The following is a 22,488-nucleotide window of genomic DNA, read 5'->3' on the forward strand; positions in this document are numbered from 1 at the left end:
GAGAAGATCCTAAAGCTTCTTGAGACAAAACAAAACAGAAACCAAAGCAGGTTACATATCAAGAAATTTAGTGACCTGTGAAGGAGAAGGAAAAGTAATGACGTAGAGTTTCTCAACAATTCTGGAGGCTAAAATATTGTGGAGCAAGTCCTCCAATATTCCGAGTGAAAGTTATTTTCAACCTAGAACTCTGTGCTCAGCCAGAATAAAAACAGTTCCAGACATGCACGCTCTGTGGGAAAAAAGACCTGGAAGCAACCTCCCTCAAGGAACTATTGGCGGATATGTTCCACAACATGAGGGTATATAATCAAGAAAAAGACACACATTCAGGAAATAGGAAACTCACCTCCAGGAATGAGGAATAAGACCTTCCCAGGATGGATGTGAAGGAGACCCAAGGACATCAGTTGAGAGCTGTGCCTTCCAAATTTTGATGTGCATAGGAATTACCAGGGGATCTTGTTGCAATACAGATACTGATTCAGAAAGTCTGGGTACGGCCTAAAATTTGGCGTTTTTAACAAATTCCCTCAGGATGCTGGGGCTGCTGGTTCAGAGACTACACTTTACATATCAGGGGTGTAAAGAAAAAACAGTCCAAATTGTACCAAGAAGACGACGGTACAGAGACAGAGACAGACTTTTATTTCCTTCTCGGAGATAATCGGGAACGAATTAGTGTAAGTCAATAACTGTATAGTAGGAGAGGGAGAGGGATGGAGGAGAAGGAGAAAAGGATTAATATTTTAAGTAAACATAAATGAAGAAAAAACAAGGAAGGGGCTGTATTGAGGGTAGCCGCATACATCCAACCTTGCCTCTAGTAGACACCTGAAGAGGAAGGTTGGACCACCCTAACGGATTCAGATTCAGTAGTCTGGGGGGGTCTCTGGAGTGACCCTGGAAGATGCCCCAGAAAGCCTAGATGCGGACCACAAGGACAGATGACGCCCCTTTCCCTGCCCAGCAGGGGAGTAGTCAGGGCCTCAAAGCGCCCTGCGCCAGGCCTCAGGGGGCGGGGCATGGGCGGAGCCTTTTCCCTAATGCCCGAGTGGCGCTGGGATTCGGATTGGAGGCTTTTGAACCCGGAAGCAGTTGGCGGCTCTCGAAAGCGGCCGCGGGATCGGGGAATTCCGCTGGCGCTGCGGCTGCTGAATGGTGGGCGGCTGCAGGAAGCGCAGGCCCGGCGCGGGGGCGGGGTCGCAGATACTGCCAGAAAGGGTGTGCGGGCAACGCGGGTCGCTTTCGGTGACAGCCAGGGCACCAGGAGGCACCGCGTTTCATTCATGCAGTGACTGTTAAGCTTGCTGTGTGTCCGGGGTCTGCGGTTTGCTGCAGGGACCCTGCCCAGGGTTGCTGTTTAGCGCTCTGTAGGGGGTTGGACCAGGAAAGTAGCGCCTCTGCATCTTCTGCCCAGCTCCTCTGGGCGCATTTCCTGGGGAAACTGATTAAGGCAACCAACGTTTCATTCATTCGTCCAGCCAGATAGATTGAGAACCGATTACATACCAGACATTGTGCGGGGCGCTGCGGATTTGGGGTCAACCCGCCTGCCCCTGCTCTGTGTAGAGTCTCCGGCCTGGGGAGGAGGGGGGCACAAGCGAATATGCAGTCTACTGTGACTTTTTTGTTTGGGATTATAACGCTGGTGTGTAGAAAGTGCTGTGGAAACACTGAAGGAGGATTTAACAAGTCCCAGGGGGTGTTAAAGAAGACTTTTAAGACAACTCTTTGAAAATGGGTTTTGAAGGCAGAGAAAAGAAGAGTCTGAGACGTAAAAGTGTAGGAGATGTTTGAGCATAGCGGAGCGTTCGGCTTGGTCGGAGCCAGGGAAATGAGAAAGCAAGAGGGACCTGATCATAAAAGCACTATGAGAGGGGAAGGGGAAAAATTATGTGCATTATCTCATACTTTACTACGATTTCGGAAGTTATGTAACCACTACAGTAGCAATAAGGGGAATCAGACAGGAAAGAACCTCCATTGTGATAGCTAAAGTTTTAGAAAACAGTCTGGCAGTGTTATAAATCGGACAGGGTGAGACATTCTTGGAGGGCTTAATGAACTAGTAAAGGGCCATGTGTATAGGCATTCTTCATATTGGGTCATGCATTCTAGGAATACCAGGGTAAAGGAGAAAAGCAGCCTCTGAAGGGTACAGCTCTCCTAAATTCTAGTTGTTAGGGATATGGAGATGCTGAACTAGTATGTGAGTTAAGACAGAGCTGAAAAAATTCTCTCTGAAGGTTTAGTGAAGAACTGCTTTGGTGACCTGAGGTGCTTAACTAGAAATACAATACCGGAAATGAAGGCAAGTCTATAGAGACTATAACCATAATGCCCAGCATTTGCATATTATGTGCCAGGACTGTTCTGTGTATTTTTACATAGAATAACTTATTCCTTGTAACAATCCTATGATAGAGGTACTGTATGCCCTTTTTGCAGATGAGAAAACAAGGCACAGAGAGCTTAAGTAACTTGCCTAAGGTTGGAAATCAGCTGGAAATACGTAGGGTCAGGAGTCAACCCAGGCAACCTAACCGTTAAGCAAAACTGCCTTTTAGCAAGGCAGATTAAGCCTTTTCTGACATCTTCAGTTGGAGCCAGTCTTTGAAAGTCTGACCAAAGACAGTTATAAAAACAAGACAGGATAGCTCAGGATTTCATATGTTCCTACTGTTCTATATTTGCAGTTGGAGAAGCAACATAATGAAGTGGTTGAGAATCTGCTGTGGTGCCAGGAGAGTTACTGAAATTACTAAAGACAATTTGGAGAATGGAAGTTTTGTGTGCCAATTTTCAGTGTGAAAAAACAGTTGGATGTGAAGAAAAGTAAATTCTGTGAAGCTGATGTCTCCAATGACCTTCGAAAAGAAGTAGAAAATCATTATAAGCTCTCTTTACCTGAAGATTTCTTTCACTTCTGGAAGTCCTGTGAAGAACTTGATTCTGAAAAACCAGCTGGTGAGTTGCTCCAGAATCATTCTTGTATAAATGGAAAAAGTAATGTAATAGGAAATGGGATGGGTGTGGTGGCTCACACTCTGTAATCCCAGTTGAGGCAGAAGGATTGCCTGAGACCAGGAGACCTCAACACAGCAAGACCTCTTCTCTACAAAAAAATAAAAATAAATAAAATAAAATAAAATAAACTAGGCATGGTTGCATGTGCCTATAGTCCTAGCTACTTAGGAGACTGAGATGGGGGGAATCCTTCATTGAGCCTAGTAGTTCAAAGTTGCAATGAGCTATGATCACACCAGCCTCACCTCAGTGACAGAACAAGACCCTGTCTCTAAAAAATATAATTGGCCAGGCATGGTGGCTCACACCTGTAATCCCAACACTTCAGGAGGCTGAGGCAGGCAGATCACTTGAAGTCAGGAGTTCGAGACCAGCCTGGGCAACACGATGAAACCCTGTCTCTACTAAACATACAAAATTTAGCTGTGTGTGGTGGCGCACGCCTGTAGTCCCAGCTACTTGGGAGGGTGAGGCACAATCATCACTTGAACCTGGGAGGTGAAGGCTGCAGTAAGCCGAGATTGTGCCACTGCACTCCAGCCCCGGCAACAGAGCTAGACCCTGTCTCAAAATATATATATATATATGTATATATATATATATATATGTATATATATATAATAATTTTTAAAAAAAACCTAACCAAGAATATTAACAGTTCATAGAAAAGGAATATTTTCCAAGATGTTTCTAGTAAGATAAAATATAGTAAGAAATATAGATTAATGCTATAGTAATGCCACTGTCACCTATTTTATTGGCAAAGGTAAATGATTTCATCACGTTCTGGGGGAATGTGAAGGAAAGTAAGTACTTTCATTATGTTGCAGGACTTTGAATATGATTTAACAGTTCTGCTTCCAAGAACTTGTCTTATGGATTAGATAAACTAAGAAGTATCCTTGAGGATATTTAAACAAAAAAATGGGAAATGGCTTAAATGCCTACCAATAACACATATATTCAGTAGATCTTAATTTTTTTTAAAATAATGAGGCAGATTTTTAGGAAATAATAAACTATCATGCCTGAAATATGTTAAGTGAAAAAGAACAGTCTATAGAGTATGCTACCATTAGTATTTTTTAAAGGGGGAGGGGGAGTACACATATATCCCTGTATACTTTTCTATTTGCTTGCTTTGTCTCTGAAAGGAGAAAGAAACTCTTAATGGGCTGTGATCATTACTTTGCACTATATACCTTTTGCACGGTTTAAATTTTTTAACTAGTAAGCACTGTCTTACATTATTGATGGAAATGTATATTTATATATATTCTGAATTTTGCCAATAGATCAGAACTGTGTAGCAGTTTCTTTAAAAAGTCATGTCTGTGTACAAACATTAGCAAAGATGTTCACCGAAACATTTTTAGAACAGAAAAAAGAAATAGTAAATGTCCATCAGTAAGAGAATAGATGGTTACCTCTTTATAATGCAGTATCATGCCCTATTAAAAATCATGTAAAATAACATTGAATAGCATGGAAAATATTTGGAAAATTTAAGTGGGTCAGGATGGAGGACAAAAGCAGGTTACAAAACAATCCATCTCAGTTTGTTACATATTTGTATCTGTTCATGGGAGTGGAGAGAATGGAAATTTGTTACTGTATACTAGACTATTAACTGTGTTATCTTTGACTAATGAGATGGATGGTTTTAGTTTTCTTGTTGCTTTAAAAATTACTGTATTCTCTCCTAAGCTCCACTTGAGCTGAACAGTTTTTCCTGTCCAATTATCTCCATGCTTCTATTCACGTTATTACCTCTTACAGGAATTTTTTTGCTTTCTTCATCCTTGCCTCCTTATAAAACTGGGTCCTGCCTAGAGTTCTCCCCTTCCTCTTGGAAGCAGCAAGGACCCATTTGAAGTTATACATTGTACATTGCACAGACTTCATGTCTTTGTGGTTTAGTAGTACTGACTGTGATCTGTGAATAGAGAAGGCATATGGAATCATCTAGGGTTAGGGTTGGCCAAATAGATTGTCAAAGAGTCAAGGGAATCTGGTGTGCTAGCTGAGGTAGAGGAAAGGGGGATAAGAAGTGTTTTTTACTTTTTTTTTTTTTTTTTTTTTTGGAGACAAAGTCTCACCCTGTCACCCAGGCTGGAGTGCAATGGCATGATCTCATTTCACTGCAACTTCTGCCTCCTGGGTTCAAATGATTCTTGTACCTCAGCCTCCCAAGTAGCTGGGATTACAGGCGTGAGCCACCACACCTGGCTAATTTTTGTATTTTTAGTAGAGACGGGGTTTTGCCATGTTGACCAGGCTGTTCTCAAACTCCTGACCTCACGTGATCAGCCCGCCTCACCCTCCCAAAGTGCTGGGATTACAGGTATGAGCCACCGTGCCTGGCTTGTTTTTTACTATTCTTAATCCACACATTTTTGCTATCTTTCTCTCCCTTAATCTGTGTGTACTACAAGTAGTTGAGGCTAACTGCAGTGTGGCAACGGGCCTGTAGGAATACAAACCAGTCTTGCTTTGGCTAAAATAAGAAACAACAGGACTGTTTGAGACGTTAAGTTAATACAGTGGTAAATTTCAGAGGAAATCCTAAATGTAAATGCCACTTTTCTGTTACTCTGACTTCTTTTCCATTGAATGTTTGTAACTGACATCTTCACACATAACTCAAGATTTTCTTTTACTTTAGAAACTTTTTTAAGACAATTGCTTAGAAATAGTTTACTCACTAAAAGCATTATTTCCTATCTATCTGCAGAAAGTATTGTCTAAATTTATTTGCTTTATAGATCCACTTTCTGCAAGCCTTTGACTTCAGTTAGTTGGTCCTTATGATATCCTTGCTGGAAAACATAAAATGAAGAAAAAATCAACAGACTCGAATTTTAACCTTCATTGGAGGTTTTACTATGATCCTCCTGAGTTCCAAACCATTATTATTGGAGATAAACTCAGTACCACATTGGGTATTTCAGGTAAAGGATCTTTTCTTTGCCTCTAAAATACAGCTGCTGTCCTGCTAATGAGGATAAATAGTTATTCATTAGCCTCACCCAAGGTGAAAGGCACATTTTCCCCTATTGGTGGATATATGAGCCATCTCTTGTTCTTGCTGTTACCATTTTAACCTTCCCTAGGATGGGTAAACTCTTTAGGGTTAATCTCACTGGTTCTTCCTTTCCTTGTAAACTTTTTTCTCTTTTGGGTTCAGAAGAACTCTTTTGGCCCAAGAAAGATAATTTAGAGCAGCTCTTGTGACTTGTGCTTAAAAAGCTATGTGCTTCCCGGTGCCAGAGTGGCAACTGGGAGCTAAGAGTGATCTCTGGAGTCACACTGGTCCTCTTGTTTATTATCTGTGTGATCCTGTATCATTAGTGACTGTGATTTTCTGTGACTCAATTTCCTGTCTTGTAACAATAGGGATAAATAATTGTACATATCTGATAGGAATATTATGAGCATTAAATGAATGCATACAAGATACCTAGAAGGTTAAGAAATAGAGAAACTCCAGGAGGAAAATACCTTGTCCGCTTGTACCAGTAGAGATGCTATCCTTTAAAGTGAAGATTAAATGTAAGGTAATAGAAGAAACGTGTCCAGGAAGACGTACTAGTACAGTAGAATGCACATGGCGCTAGGAATTGAATTATACTGTAGCCAAGTATATATCATATAAATGATACATCTGATTTTAAACACTTGTTAAGAGTTCATTACTTGTGTATAATTCAAATGGAAAGGTTTAATGTAGTCAAGATTTATCGTAGATGTTCCTAAGAAACTTGGAGCTTAAAACGATAAATTTGTTTCAATTTAAAAAAATGCCCTTATAAAAGAAGCCTTTAAAAGAGGGGAAAAAATAGGGGTAAATTGTCTGTAGACCTAAAATTCCACTGATAATATAAATTATGGGCAGCTATTTAATGTCTTTTGCTTAAACAGGGATTCTCCTGATGAACTTCTTGTATATGTTGGTATAAATGAAGCAAAGAAAAATTGTATAATCGTTCCAAATGGAGATAATGTATTTGCTGCAGTCAAGTAAGAATATTTTATCTCAATTTCTCTGATGTTTATATAAGTTTACAATTTTTATACTGTATTAGTCCATTACAAAGCGGGTTTGCGGGGCTGGGCACAGTGACTCACACCTGTAATACCAGCACTTTGGGAGACCAAGGTGGGTGCATTGCTAAGGTCTGGACTTCGAGACCAGCCTGGCCAACATGGGGAAACCCCATCTCTACTAAAAATAAAAAATTAGCCAGGGGCATGGTGGCACACGCCTGTAATCCCAGCTACTCAGGAGGCTGAGATAAGAGAATCGCTTGAACACAGGAGGCGGAGGTCGCAGTGAGCCGAGATTGTGCCACTGCACTCCAGCCTGAGTGACAGAGTGAGACTCCATCTCCAAAAAACAAAACAAAGCAGGTTTGAGGCAAGCCTATAACTGCAGATTTCTAAAGATAATTTCCATGACTTTTGCAGGTAGTCTTATCTGTACTGTTATTTTGTCACTCTTCACCAAAAAATACACCTTTTATGTAACTATTTTGCTTAATACTCGACCTCAGATGTTCCATGGCAAAATCAAAAGTTTTTTTTAGACATCTGCTTTTAAACACTTGTTAAGAGTTCATTACTTGTGTATAGTTCAAACAGGTTTAAAAGTAAAAAGAGATGCTCATAAAATCCTTGGAATGGCTGAGGGGGCAGGCTGAGCTTCCAGGAATGACAGTTGTGTGGTTCACAGTGGATTTTATGTCTCTGCCACCACCACCATCAGGAAGCTGGGAAATCAAGAACTGCTGCCACAATGGGTGGCTCTAGGACCGTATTATCTTGGGTATAACCTGTGCCAGGTAAATGGATGCCTTACCCGTTGCCTCTCAGCCCCCATAGAGCTAAGCACCAGGTGCTGGGATCTCAGCTACAGCTGCTGCAGAACTATCGGATGCCTCTACAGCTGTGCTTACTGATGGAGATCGTGGAAGCACAGCCTCCACCTGTTATCTCTTCTGCCTCTGAGACTTCAAACTATTGCAGCTGTTTGGAAGAAGCTAGGTCCCATGTGGAGCCTGGGCTGAAGAGTAGTATGGAAAATGCAACAAACTTTCATGAGGAAGGGATTGGAATAGAGCTGAGTGATCCAGTCTATGCTATGTCAGCCACAGACGTGACTTGAAACAATTTCGTTTGTCAGCAGCTGTGTAGTTTGCATTGTAATGAAGAAAGCAAACTTTATCACTTCAAATACAAGTAAATTATGTTTCATTTGACCTCTTTTAGTACTATCTCTTTAAAGGGCTTTTGTTCCCTGTGATTTGATAATATAAATTTGCAGTAAAGCAAATTCAAACTAAATCAACCTAGTAAAACCACTAGACTGTGCTACTTACATACTGGTGTATCTACAGGGCAACTACATTGTAGATGTCCAAAAATGTTCTTTGTTTTCTAATACCTCTCAGTTTCCTATAAAACCTTGCTTGGTATTTGTGATTTATAAGTTCTTTTAAACTCTTTGGATTTATTGTTCAATTTAAATTGGTGCCATCTTTATTAGAAACTGTTGCTTATTGTCTGTCTCTTGCACTAGCATGTAAGCTCCATGAGGACAGAGGCTTTGTTTTGTGCACAGTATCTGCCTCATAGTAAATGCTCCATAAATATTCATTCTACAATACTTTGGCACCTAAAAACACCTAATTTTTCAGGCTGGCCAACATAGTGAGACTATCTTTAAAAAAAAAAAAAACCTAACTTTTCATTTGTATTACTAGTCACGTTTGTCTTAATAGAAATCTTTTTTAAAAAGAAAGATAATATAATAGTGGTCATCTAACATAACCCTAGACTCTTCTGGTATCTTTTTTTTATAGGTAATTGGAGAACCCAGACAGAAAAAAAATACATGGGTAATAATATTTATAATTTAGGTGGAGATCAGCAAGTGACTGCTTGAGGAACTGCCTTCAATAATTTGTCTGGAACACAGGAGTAAAAAAATTACTTGAGATATAACTATTTTAGTACTTTTCAAGTATAACGGTTTTAGTTTTTTGGGTACCACCTCCTTAAATCAGCTAATCAGAACACTTAATTTCTTTATATATTTTAAAATCTATTTTTATAGCAGATGGAGTAAGGTCTTTCAAGGCAGACCTTTGATCAACAAATTTTTATGCCCAGAGAAAGAAGTGTCTCTGCAAGATTTAATAGTAACTAAAGAAATGAAAATTAAGCCAGCAAAGATTTTTAAAGGTTAAACAATAGTAATAACCAATGATGATTAGGGTATAAGAACCCTTACTAATGTGTTAATTGGTAAAACTTTTGTAGAAAGCAGTTTGAAAAATGTTTCAACCACCGTATTCTAAGATTTCTTGACAGATGACATTGCCAGGTACCATGTGAAGTACACATGTATACCCTTAAGTTAGCAATTCCACTTATAGATATTCATCAAAGGGATTTTGGACAGGTACAGAAATATGGGTGTTTATTACAGATTGTTTATCAAATGAAAAATTGGCAACAACATATCCAGCAACAGAGAAGATTAGGTAAATATAAACTATCCATATACTATAATACCTTGGTATTGATTTGTTGAATTTGTTATGAAGTTGGCAAATAACAACAGTGTAGAATGATTCCATTTCATACTGTCTAATGCATACGGAAATAAACATATTCAATTTTTAAGTATCCTTGAACAACAAAGTTAGGAATGACTTTTTTTTTTCCTTCTGCCTTATTTTGTTTCCTAAAATAACTAGGGCAAATAGTTTTGACCTTGGGTCAGGGACTTTTAGGGTCAAAACTATTTGTGATAACAAAATATTATTTTTGCACCAATGGCACAAAGGTAATGGTGGATAATACTGTTGTCTCCTTGGCAGGAATCAAGATAGTGCCACAGGAGTAGCAGCAGTCATGGCATTCTTCACAGCAGTAACATGCAAATGTATTTAAGAATGTTTGTGATGGAGCCAGACATGGTAGCTACTCGGAATGTTGAGGTGGGAGCATTGCTTGAGCCCAGGAATTCAAGTTTATCCTGAGCAACATAGCAAGACCCTGTCCCTGGAAAAAAACGTCAGTGATGGAGTATACATGTGTTAGCTGTCTACCATTGAGTATATCTCTTCAACATTCTGTGATGAAATAGGAAATACATAGACAGCATTTCTCATACCGAAGTACTGTGGTTTGTCTAAGGGGAAAAAAAAAAAGCACTTGTATGATTGAGTTTTGAGATGAACTTTTTCCCACTTTTAGAAAGAGTGACTCACTGACAAAGTCTGGTTATTTGGGTCTAGATACTGGCAGAAATATTTTCAAATGAACCAAAGAAAACAACTATTTTTTGCCAGTGATAAACTTCAAGGTTTCGAACAAAAATAGATTGAGAAACTTGTAATACCAGCGTGAGCTTGATAGCTTTTTTTTTCTAATGTTATGTAATGGAGTGAATTTGATATATAAGTTTCAACATTTACATCTATGTAATTTAGTGAACCACTATTTCCAAAGGGCCATTGCATGATGCCATATAACATGCATGGGTACAAATTCTTTTGCATTCAAGGAATTCTAATGGATTTAAAGTAACAGCACAAACTGTTCATGTTCATGGTTATGGCTTCAGTTGTACATTGCACCTTATCTTTAAGCATCGCACAGCAAAGTGTTAGAGTAGGTTTAGGAAGAGACAAAAACTTAGAGATAGTTCATAATAATGTCATATGTATGGGAAGGCAGCTACCAAGTGCCTTCAATAGTGGCAGACGTAAAAGAGGATATTTTATGTGGGCTTTGATGGATGCCTAAGAACTTACTAGAAAGAATGGGAAGAAGGATGTTTTAGGTAAGGGAGCAGTATGTGTGTGAAAGTGTGGAAATACATGGCACAGGGTACTTGAATGGATATATGCCATGTCAGAGTGTTGAGAAAGACTGTCAACATTGATTCACATAGGACTGACATCAAATTTGCATTTTATGATTGATATAAACATATCCTCTAGACATACAGCTGGTAATAATTGAAGGTAAGATTTAGTGTAACTGTGTGCTGTAATCAGAAGTTAGATTTTGGTGGCTTGGGTTTCTGTGACACTTTATTTTTATTATTATACTTTAAGTTCTAGGGCACATGTGCAGAATGTGCAGGTTTGATACATAGGTATACATGTGCCATGCTGGTTTGCTGCACCCATCAACTCATCATTTACATTAGGTATTTCTTCTGATGCTATCCCTCCCCCAGCCCCCTACTGCCTGACAGGCCCCAGTGTGTGATGTTCTCTGCCCTGTGTCCAAGTGATCTCATTGTTCAATTCCCACCTATGAGTGAGAACATGCAGTGTTTGGTTTTCTGTCCTTGTGATAGTTTGCTCAGAGTGATGGTTTCGTTTCATCCATGTCCCTGCAAAGGATATGAACTCATCCTTTTTTATGGCTGCATAGTAATCCATGGTATATATGTGCCACAGTTTCTTAATCCAGTCTATCATTGATGGACATTTGGGTTGGTTCCAAGTCTTTGCTATTGTGAATAGTGTGTGGCACTTTAATCTACCAGCTGTACTGGTAACTCTACTGGTTTAATCCACTAGCTCTCTGAACTTGGGTAAGTTGATTATCTTCTTTGCCCTTTTTTTTTTTCCTGATAAATAAGATGAAGCTAAGACTAGCACCCACTATAAATGTTCTAAGCCCTTTGATAACAGTGTTGTAGGGAGTACTACAACCTCTCAGATGCCGGCAGTGAATAAAAGTGAGTTTCTTCCTAGGAGTTGTTACTCCCTGCACCTTTCTTCCTGGGAGTCTGGCACCCCTTCCCGCTCTTCACTTTACTCCTGACCTTTTACATTGATGGCAAAAATCTTAACCTGTTTGTGATAAAATATAAAATTATTTCCATAAGTGGCATTAGCATGCTGTATATTTACATACTTTTGAAAACTACTTTGGATTATTCTTTTGTATAAGCTTATAAAGTAGCTTTGCTTTCCTTTTACATGTTCTAAATTTTTCTTAACACAAATTTCAACATTTAAAAAAAAATCTGTTGAGCTTATTGTAACAGTGTCCTGTTTCTTTAAAAATGAAAAAAAAAAAAGGCCAGGAGCAGTGGTTCATGCCTGTAATCCCAGCACTTTGGGAGGCCGAGGTGGGCAGATCACCTGAGGTCAGGAGTTCGATACCAGCCTGGCCAAAATAGTGAAACTCTGTCTCTACTAAAAATACAAAAATTAGCTGAGCATGGTGGCATGCACCTATAATCCCAGCTATTCGGGAGGCTGAGGCAGGAGAATCACTTGAACCAGGGAGGCAGAGGGTGCAGTAAGCTGAGACCCTGCCATTGCACTCCAGCCTGGGCAACAAGAGCAAAACTCTGTCTCAAAAAAAAAAAAAAAAAAAAAAAGATGGAATTTCATTTTTTTGTTGTTTTTTGAGACAGAGTCTTAGGCTGGAGTGCAGTGACACAATCTCAGCTCACTGCAACCCCCACCTTCCAGATTCAAGTGATTCTCATGCCTCAGCCTCCCGAGTAGCTGTGAATACAGGCACATGCCACCACACCCAGCTAATTTTTGTATTTTTAGTGAAGACAGGGTTTCACCATGTTGCCCAGGTTGGTCTCAAACTCCTGACCTTGAGTGATCCGCCCACCTCAGCCTCCCAAAGTGCTGGAGTTACAGGCGTAAGCCACCACGCCTGGCCCCTGAAAAATTTTTTTGATGTCTACTTTTTTTTCTGTTCGGTCAGACTTCTCCGAAGTAGTATGCCATATCTTAGTATCAGGTAATACAACTTAAAATTTGATTAATCTCAGTTTTGTAACTATTCGTTATATCTTTATTGCAGACATTAGAGTGCTGATATAAATTTGAATCATATTTTCTCTTTCTGTGACTGGCAGTTTTTATTAATATTGCTTTCCTCTTATTTGAAGAAAACTACTAGGGATCTTGAGAAAAGTGTTGGTAAGTATACTGTGGACTTATTCTTGCATGGAATTTGACATTTTTAAGTTGGCTCAACTTCCAACGGTCTTTGTACTTAGTATAGTGGCCTGCAACATAATGAGGACTTTTACTTCTTTTTCAGATTACTTTTGATGAAAAAAACATAAAGAAGTAACAGATGAAAAGAAAACCAATCTCTTGAAAAACATAGATGAAAAACTCACAGAAACAGCCAGAGAACTGGGGTACTCACTGGAACGGAGAACCATGAAGATGAAACAGAGAGATAAGAAAGTATGGCCGGGCGCGGTGGCAAAAGCCTGTAATCCCAGCACTTTGGGAGGCCGAGACGGGCGGATCACGAGGTCAGGAGATCGAGACCATCCTGGCTAACACGGTGAAACCCCGTCTCTACTAAAAATACAAAAAGCTAGCCGGGCGAGGTGGCGGGCGCCTGTAGTCCCAGCTACTTGGGAGGCTGAGGCAGGAGAATGGTGTGAACCCGGGAGGCGGAGCTTGCAGTGAGCTGAGATCCGGCCACTCCACCCTAGCCTGGGTGACAGAGCAAGACTTCGTCTCAAAAAAAAAAAAAAAAAAAAAAAAAAAAGAAAGTATGACTTCAGTCTGTCAGTCTGTTGGCCTCTGTTTTGCTATTTAGCAGATTTTTTTCTCCTCTTGAATCCTTCCCATCTCTACCCTGCCCTTCTCTTCTCTAGCCCTATCTTAAGAGCTGGATGCTGTCCCTTAGGGGTGCTAGGAGGATGGCAGTGAAATGGGGGTCAGATGGCTCCTTTGGGTTGGTACACTGGTTGAATTGCATCACTGGTGATACCACTGCTGTGGTTGAGTAACTCATGCCAGTATTTACCGCTCTTTTAATCTTGTTTTATCAGTTAATCACTTCATAAAGTTAAGTGAAAGCTGCTTTGTACATAATGAAATTTACATAGGTACGTTTTCTTCAGTAAATATTTATATCAGCAATGCTTCTTCCTTTTTCCTTATTGATCTCATCACTTCCTTTTGCATCTCTCCTAATGTCTGCAGTGTAAGGGGAGAATTTTGTAAAGGAGCAAATACTTCTTAGTGTTGGATTCTTTTAGTTCTCAGCTATAGATTTCAGATTAAGTTAATGACAAGCTGGAAGATTTCTGCTTTGGAGTAAATGAGAATTCTGTAGGAGTTTGTTCTTCTGGCCTCTGGGGGAAAAATAACACTTGTCACTGGAATGAGGGCTCCCCAGTCTCCTCCAGCGTCTCACTGTTTGTCTGTCCTTGCTGGTTCATCTGAATGTTCTAGTTAAATGGAAAACTTGTTATTCCTTAATAAACTAACACTGGTAATGAAGTACCTTAGTGTACTTAGGCATTAAATCCTACTTCAGTTCCTTCTCTGATCCTGATTCAGCTTCAAGGGTGATATTCTGATAAGTTCTAGGCACTCTTTCTTTAGTCCTGTAGACTGGAAAGTTTCTTAAAACGTACATTTTAATGTACAACATGGCATTTTAAAAGTTAAGATTTTTTCTTGCCATTTATCTTTCTGGTTATCATAGGAAGCTTCTCCCACCTTGTGACTAGGAGGAAGGGTAGCATTTGTAGCCTAATGTATTCCTAATTTGTTTTGACTGAAGTCTAAGCATCAGTACACATAATAGCTGTTAGCAAATTATTTAATCAGTCTTATTTTTCTACCACAAGCTATATTTCAGAGGAGATTTTCTTCATTCTTCCCCATAAACATGATTCAGGTTTAAATTTCATACATATTTTTGTCCTAGACGCCTCCCCCATGAAGTTTCATTTCAGTATTTGTTCTTTATACAAAAACAGCTGGTAAAAACAAAGACCAAAAAGAACTTACAAGACAATCATGTTTTTAATCCTCCCCCATTGATGATTATACTTTCAAACCCTTTTCTGTTATTATAAGGTTGTTCTTCTATTGTTTTTGTGAGATCTTCATTTAATTCATATTTTTCTACTGAAGAAATAAGTTCCACTAGCATATGTGAGTTAGTGGCTTTGTCCTTGTGTGTGAGTGTAAGAATGTATCCACTCTAGTATGATAGAGCACTGTATAGCACACTAGAAATCAGTGTTTCTATACTGACAGTAACTTAGCATACTTTGGAATGCAGAGCCCTTATGAATTATATCATTTGACTCCCTACAACAAATCTGCAAAGTTAGGATTATCATCCTATTTTATAGATAAGTAAATTGAGGGTTATAGAAGTTTTGTGTCTTGCCCAAAATCTTAAATGACACATGCAAAACCCAACTTCATATTTTCCGTATTTGGCATTCTTTCCACCCCATCTTCTTACTAATTGGCTTTCTGCCACTTCACCTTTTCCATACCTAGATTTCTTCATAAGGAACACTGGTTAAATATGCATAAAATGATGGTGTGTCACTCCATCCACCTGTGATATGATGCTTCAGGATGTCACCCACTCCTATAGTTTTCCTACATTTGTAATCTTATTCTTCATAATAATATTATGATTCTGATGACTTCTTAATACCTCTTTATGGACAATTAGTACAGGTAATCATCTGTAAAAAATCTGAACATATATCTACCATGGTTCCTACTGTATGTTGTTCAGCCTGAGTTCAGGCAACTATAGCACTGCTGTCTTTTTCTTTATCACTGCTTTATGTCCTGCCTTTTACAGTTATGAATATGTTATGTTTATCATTTCATATTGCCAATTTAAGATCTACCTCATAATTTTGAGTGGCTGCAGAATACTGTGCTTACGTTCAAAGTTTGGGTTGCTTAAGATTTTTCACAAATACAGACAACCCTGCCATAGATATCCTTTTAGACCTTTATTCACATACTTAACTGGTTCTTTTTTTAGAAGAAATTTCTAAACATACACATAGTATTACGAGGTCCAAAGTAGTTTGTGTGTGTGTGTATGTGTAGTTTTTCTTTGCTTGTTTCTAATTTTGTGGGGTTTTCTTTAGTCCTTTTGGGTTTTTTTCCATGCTGGTAGGTATAAAATTCTGCATTCTTTTAATAAGCATTTCTTTAATTATAAAGGACGTTAAATATTTTTTACTTTTTTTGGCCATTGTATTTTTTTGGCTGCCTGAACTCTGCCCATTTTTCTATCAGCGTTAGAATTAGTCTTGTTCTTACATGTGTTCTAATTTGGATGTTAGTCTTTTCCTTTGTTAGACTTCTTTATAATTTAAAGACATTGATTTTTATTGTTATATTTTGCAGATATATTTTATCAGTTAATTTGTCTTCTTGATTTCACTAGAGTTTATTTTTATACAGTCAACTTTTTCTTCTCCATCACAAAATTTTTTTTAATTACATTTAATTCTGAAATCCAGCTGCAAATTATCTTGATATAAAGATTAAGATAGGAGACAATGACTTCATTTTTTCCCAAGTGGTAAACAGTTGTATAATAACTTCCTTTGAATAATCTGCCCTTTCTGGCAGCTTAATAAAGGATGATGAAAGAAACAAGAGACTGGGAGAATAGGGAGACTCAAGAGAAAAAAGCTTTAAGATATAGAGACTTAGTGAGAAGCCTTTAAAATTGGAGTTTGCTTTTTGGGTGGTGTGCTTCCTCTGCCTTGGAAACTTTTCACTGAATTGCACGAAGTGGAATATTTGTACAGATGTTTTGTTAAGGAAAGACCGAAAAATAATGCCATTAACATGAATTAAAGGAAGAATGGAAACTGGAAGGGTTATGGTGGTAGTTGTAGTTGGGCCTGTTTTTGTCTTTGAAGACTACCACTTGATAAAAGCTCACTGGTTACGTGATTTGCCTCCATAAAAGACACCACAAACCTAGAAACTACCCTACTTTTGGGAAGTTTGCAAACAAGCCTAATATTCCAGGTAAAAATACGGGGCTCTGAATTTGGCAGGATAGAGGAGAGGAGTTCTGTCCTACCATATCTTCTTACTGACAAAAACTGTTTTTTGCTGTCTTTCTTTTATACCCAGGTTCTTCTGTGCTCTCTACCAAGAAGGTACTGTGACCTTAGAGGAAACTGATATTTTGGCTTGCCTCCTAGGATGTATTGGGTTCTTCCTTGACAAATCAGGATGCAGACTTCCAAGTGACTGGCACAGTTAAAGCCAATTATTTCACTGTTCTGTGATTACTTCAAGTGCTTGACTTTTAGCTAATTTTTGAGAAAAAAAAGTTAAATTTTTACCCTAGAGTCCAAATTTACTGAAATAAAATGTCATTGAATGTTACATTTGAGCAGAACTGTTGAGGGTTTATGTATTTGGTTTTTTTTTTTAATGTCTGTTTACCATGATTACATTTTGTCCTTTTCTTTAACGTGGGTTGCGACAAAGACCTTTGATTGTGCAGGCTTGGTTGTTCTAGTAGATGAAAATGATGTCGGGGACAGAGAGCTCCCTGAAACAGATGGTAACATATTTCATATGTAAACACGTGCATATATGGTAATGCATTTGTAGGAAGGTATGTCCATATACCTTTTGTGAGACAGTTGCCAGACCTTGGTAATAAAGAGTAACCTTAGGCTTTAGAGTCAGTCATTCCTGAATTCAAACTGAGTTCGTAGCTGTGCAGCCTTGAACAAATTATTTAACCCCACGAAACCTTGTCTTTTTCATCTGTAAAATGAAATTAATGATATTCACTTCATAGGGGAAGTTGGTATATAAACAAGTATTAAGATACTTAGCAAAATGCTTGCCTCAGTGCTCAAAATTTGGTAGTTATTTTTAAGAATTTAAAGAATTTTAACCAGTTGCCTACTTTCTTGGAACTGCTTCCGAACCTTTGACATTATAGTCATCTTGCAAAACAGTAATTTTTGAAATAGTGTGTGTTTTTATGGTTCTTTGTGAACATTTTTTCATCTGCATGTAAAATGATTTAGCTTTCAGAAGCCCAAGATCCTGAACTACTTCATATATAAGTATAAAAACACTTTCAAAATGGACCACTCCACATAATTTAGTTATTGGTATCTTGAACATCGAGAATGAAAATCGCTTCTTAACTCTTTTCCTCTCATCTCCATTCCCTTATTGTGAACAGCCCTGCTGGTATTCCTCTATTGATCATCCTGTTCTGGGGAGATAAAACTTAAAGGGAAATCACACTTAGCAGCTTCTCAAGGAACCATGTATTCCTGCCCAACACACATATCTGGCCATCTGTTTTTCAGAACAGAACTAACTAGCTTTGGTAGTTACCAGTCTCTGGGGTTGTGACCTGGACATCTGCATTTAAACCAGTTCTCTAATGCAGTTCTTCTCAAGCTTTACTGTGCAGAGTCTCCAGCCAGTAGAGAGAGAGGTCTTAGATGGCAACTATTCATATGGACTTGTTTTTGGTGTATCCCTGCCACTTAGAGGAGGGCCATAGGGAAGATGAATGTGGCTAAGCTGTCCAGTGTGATGGCCACTGAGTACCTCACATGTGGCTGCTGCAGCTAAGGAACAAAATTTGTAACTTGTATTATTAATTCTGTATTCTGTGTGTGCGTGTGTGTGTGTGTGTGTGAGAGAGAGAGAGAGAGGGAGGGAGGGAGGGAGGGAGGGAGAGAGAGAGAGAGAGAGAGAGAGAGAGAGAGAGAGAGAGAGAGAGAGAGAGAGGGAGAGAGAGAGAGAGAGAGAGAGACAGGAGAGACAGGGTTTCACTCTGTCACCAGGATAAAGTGTAGTGGCGCAATTACCCTGTCTCGGCCTCCTGAGTAGCTGGGACTACAGGTCTGCACCACCATGCCTGGCTAATTGGTGTTTTTGGTTTTGTTTTCCACGTAAAGACAAGGTCTCACTCTGTTGCCCATGCTGGTCTCAAACTCCTGGGCTCAAGTGATCCACCCACTTCAACTTCCCAAACTGTTGGGATTACAGGTGTGAGCCACTGCACCTGGCCTGTAATTGCGTATAATTTTAATTAGTTTAAGTTTGTAAATTAAAACGGGATTAAATGTTTCTTGTATTCATTATATGTTGACATAATACTATTTTGGGAATATGGGTTAAATACAATACCTTAATTTCACCTGTTTTTAATTTTTTTTAGCTCCTCCTCCTCCTGCCCCAGCTGTTTCTTTTTTCATGTGGATACTGGAAAAAATGTAGCCCATATTATATTACACTTGGACAGGCTGATCTGTCCTATATCTCCTCTTTGAAGCCAGAGGCAATTCGTCTCTGATGGGACCAGTGTGGGCTCTAGCTACTGGTCAGTCTTCTGCTTCTGCTCTAAGTCATCTTTTCTTCATGTCTCTGCTCACAGAGAGAACTTTAAAAAGTATGATTACTGTGTCATTTGGGAAAGGTTAAGCACATTTGTTGTAGAGATGAGCAGTCTCTAAAACTTTTGGGGTGATGGATGTTAAATTGTAGTGCCCTGGAGTAAAGCCTGTTACCCTACTGTAGGTGGGGTTCTGGGGTTTTATGTCCAGTCTAATATTCTAGGCATGAGAGCCTTCTGTATTTAGTTTTGAAGTGGTAGCAAAATGTAAGAATGAAGGACCTAATCTTCTTGCTCTTGCCTAGTGTCCTTTGCCAGGAGGTACAATTGACTGGCAGTTTGTTAATGTGACAGTGATTAGCAAATCACAACTAAGTTTGTTCTTAACCCTTTGAAGCTTCTTACAATGATATTTTAAGGGGGGCTAAACTGGTTGTAAATCACATCTTCCCCAGTGTGTAGGATTGGGCAAGCTTTCCAACACCTTTGTTGCTGTCTCTTTACCTGTAAGCTGTGTCTGCACACGTGCACGAGTGCATACCAATCCACAGATCATGTAATTCTCATTTAACCTACTTTGTAACCAAGTCACAGAGAGGCAAAGCGTCTTGCCCAGGTTCACACAAGCATTCTGATTCCATAGTCAGTGCCTAAATCAGCACAGTAATTCCCAAACCGTAAAATACATGTGACTCACTTGCAGACATTGTAAAACTGCACTCTATCAGTCGGTCCAGAATGAGATCTGAGACTGCATACCTGTCATGCTCCCAGGTGATGGTAATGCTGCTGCTCTACAGACCACCCTGAGAGGAGCAAGACTAAACCAGTAGCTCTCCAGCTTTAGCATGATCAGAGTCATCAGGAGGGCTTGTCCAAACATACACTGGCGCTCTCCCCACCCTCCCCAAGTTTGAGTTACAGGGTGGGTCCTGAGAATTTGCATTTCCAACAAGTGAAGTTGATGCTCCTGATCAGTGGTGTACATTTTGAGAACCCTGCTGTAAACTATATTATACCACTTTTCTTTTCCCACCTCATAGATAGTTAGCAGTAAAAATAATCAAAATGTTTAACAGCCAGAATGACAGTCATTGACCAATCCAAGTAGCGCTTGACCTGCTAGAGAGGCCCTAGCCATAAATAAGTAGAGCCATAAGATGTGAACCAGTGAGTAGCAAACTTAATTGTTCTGAGAATGAAATAACATGTAAGAGTTATAAAAAGGTTTAGCACAGTACGTACCACATGTTAAGGGCTAAATGTTTATTATGATCAACAAAAAGGTGATATATGTAGATAATAGCAGTAATCTAAAATCTTTTGATAAACCTAAGGCAGTGACTCTTAACAGGGATTGCAAGGTGGTACATGTTGGGGATCGGGGAGAGAAGGATTTTGAGGATAAAGGGACTATGACCTGAAAACCCACTTTCAGCATAACTGTTCTTACAGAATCAGTTAAGGAAAAGAAAACTTAAACTTTTGACTGGGAATACACTGGAGAGAATAAAAAGTATTTGTGGGCATAGTTTGGGGTGAGAAAAAGTTGATGAAACCTAAGGGAATAAGGAAACTCAAATTTAATTTGGTTTTATTTTCAGGATATGCCATTAGTCTTCTAGAGCAACAAGATTGCCTCTTTGAATGCCAGGTGCCTGTCCCTAAATTGTGTTCGCTAATCACTTGAGGGTGTAGCTAAAATGATTTTGGAAGTAGCCTTTGTTAAACAAGTGCTTTTTTATATATTTTCTGCTACTTATTAAGATATCTGCTGTGTTCTCTGCTTAATGTTATATTTTTATTTTTCAGTATTTTCATAAAGTTGCTGGCCAGCTTTTTACCTCTTGCATATAATCTGTTGAAGAGGAATCTGTTTGCAGAAACTGTTAAGGATCATCTGGCAAACAGAAGTAAAGAGAACATAGACCAACTTGCTGCATGAGTAAGGTGGCTTGTTTGGTGTACAGTATTTCAAAGGACTAGTATTTAACTTGTAATTTTTGTTTTGTTTTTAAGGAATACAAAAAATAAACATTTACTAAAAACATTTGTAAGGTTCTTCTGCCTGGTTTTCCTTCTTTAATGTACAAGCAAATGGCAGTCAAATCATCTAAATGGTGACCCTAATCACATTTTGGAAGACAACTGAAGTCACCCTCTGATATGTCACAGGAAGCCACTGTCTAATGCCTGTGGCTAACTAGACCATCCTTACAGAGTCCTGTTTCAATATTTATTATATGGGCAACTAAGAATATTTCTTCTGACTCTTGAGTTAATAGCTGTAGCTTTAAGGATTGGGTTTATAGTGGGTAAGGAGGGGAACAGAAGGAAACTTAGAAGGAAACTCATGACACTACCATCAGCACTCTTCCAGGGTGCCTGACCCTGACCTACCCAAACTGCATTTTGGGTAGTATCTCCAGGTGACTCCCAGCAAGTAGTCCAGTTATCCCATTAGGTATATTATTTTCAATCTTCTCCTGACTCTGTCATTTACTAATAAAGCCTAGTATATTGATACACAGTATACAGTATTAGTATAAGATAATAATCACTATGCCATTAATTTAGATTTTAAAGTTTTTCACTGCAAATGATTTCACTGGATTTTTAGTATGAATCTGTGGACAGCTGTGTTTTACTAGATCCACATTTTCCTTAAACCTGATGATATGTCCTTCACCTTAAAAGTAGGGGGCAGGGCTAGGTGCAGTGGCTCACGCCTGTAATCCCAGCATTTTGGGAGGATAAGGTGGGCAGATCACCTGAGGTTTGGAGTTCGTGACTACCTTGACCAACATGGTGAAACCCATCTCTACTAAATATACAAAATTAGCTAAGTGTGGTGGCGCATGCCTATAATCCCAGCTACTTGGGAAGCTGAGGCAGGAGAATCACTTGAACCCAGGAGGTAGAGGTTGCAGTGAGCCTAGATCATGCTATTGCACTCCAGCCTAGACAACAAAAGCAAGAATCTGTCTCAAAAAAAAAAAAAAAAAAAAGTAGAGGGCAGACCATGAAATGCAGAGTAGCTAACTTCATGGATGGGACTGAAGATCGTATAAACTTTTTCCCCTTTCTATAAAGTTCAAGATACAAAAGCCCCCAAGTCATCTAGTTAAACCCCTATGTTTTGTAAGATTGGCTTGATTTACTCAAATAACTTCTCCAAAGTTCTTACTGTCAGCTGTCTCCTTAAAATATATTTGAGGTGCTTACTCTTTTTTATATAAGGGTATGAGTAGACAATTTAAAAACAAC

At 39.0% G+C, this 22,488-nt stretch overlaps 1 pseudogene; it reads left to right on the forward strand.

The window, feature by feature from the left end:
* Positions 1-1,025: 1,025 nt before the first annotated feature.
* LOC104682676 lies at positions 1,026-21,166 on the forward strand (annotated as a pseudogene).
* The last annotated feature ends 1,322 nt before the right edge of the window (positions 21,167-22,488 follow it).

Source organism: Rhinopithecus roxellana, chromosome 16, assembly GCF_007565055.1.
Source record: "Rhinopithecus roxellana isolate Shanxi Qingling chromosome 16, ASM756505v1, whole genome shotgun sequence".
NCBI lineage: Eukaryota > Metazoa > Chordata > Mammalia > Primates > Cercopithecidae > Rhinopithecus > Rhinopithecus roxellana.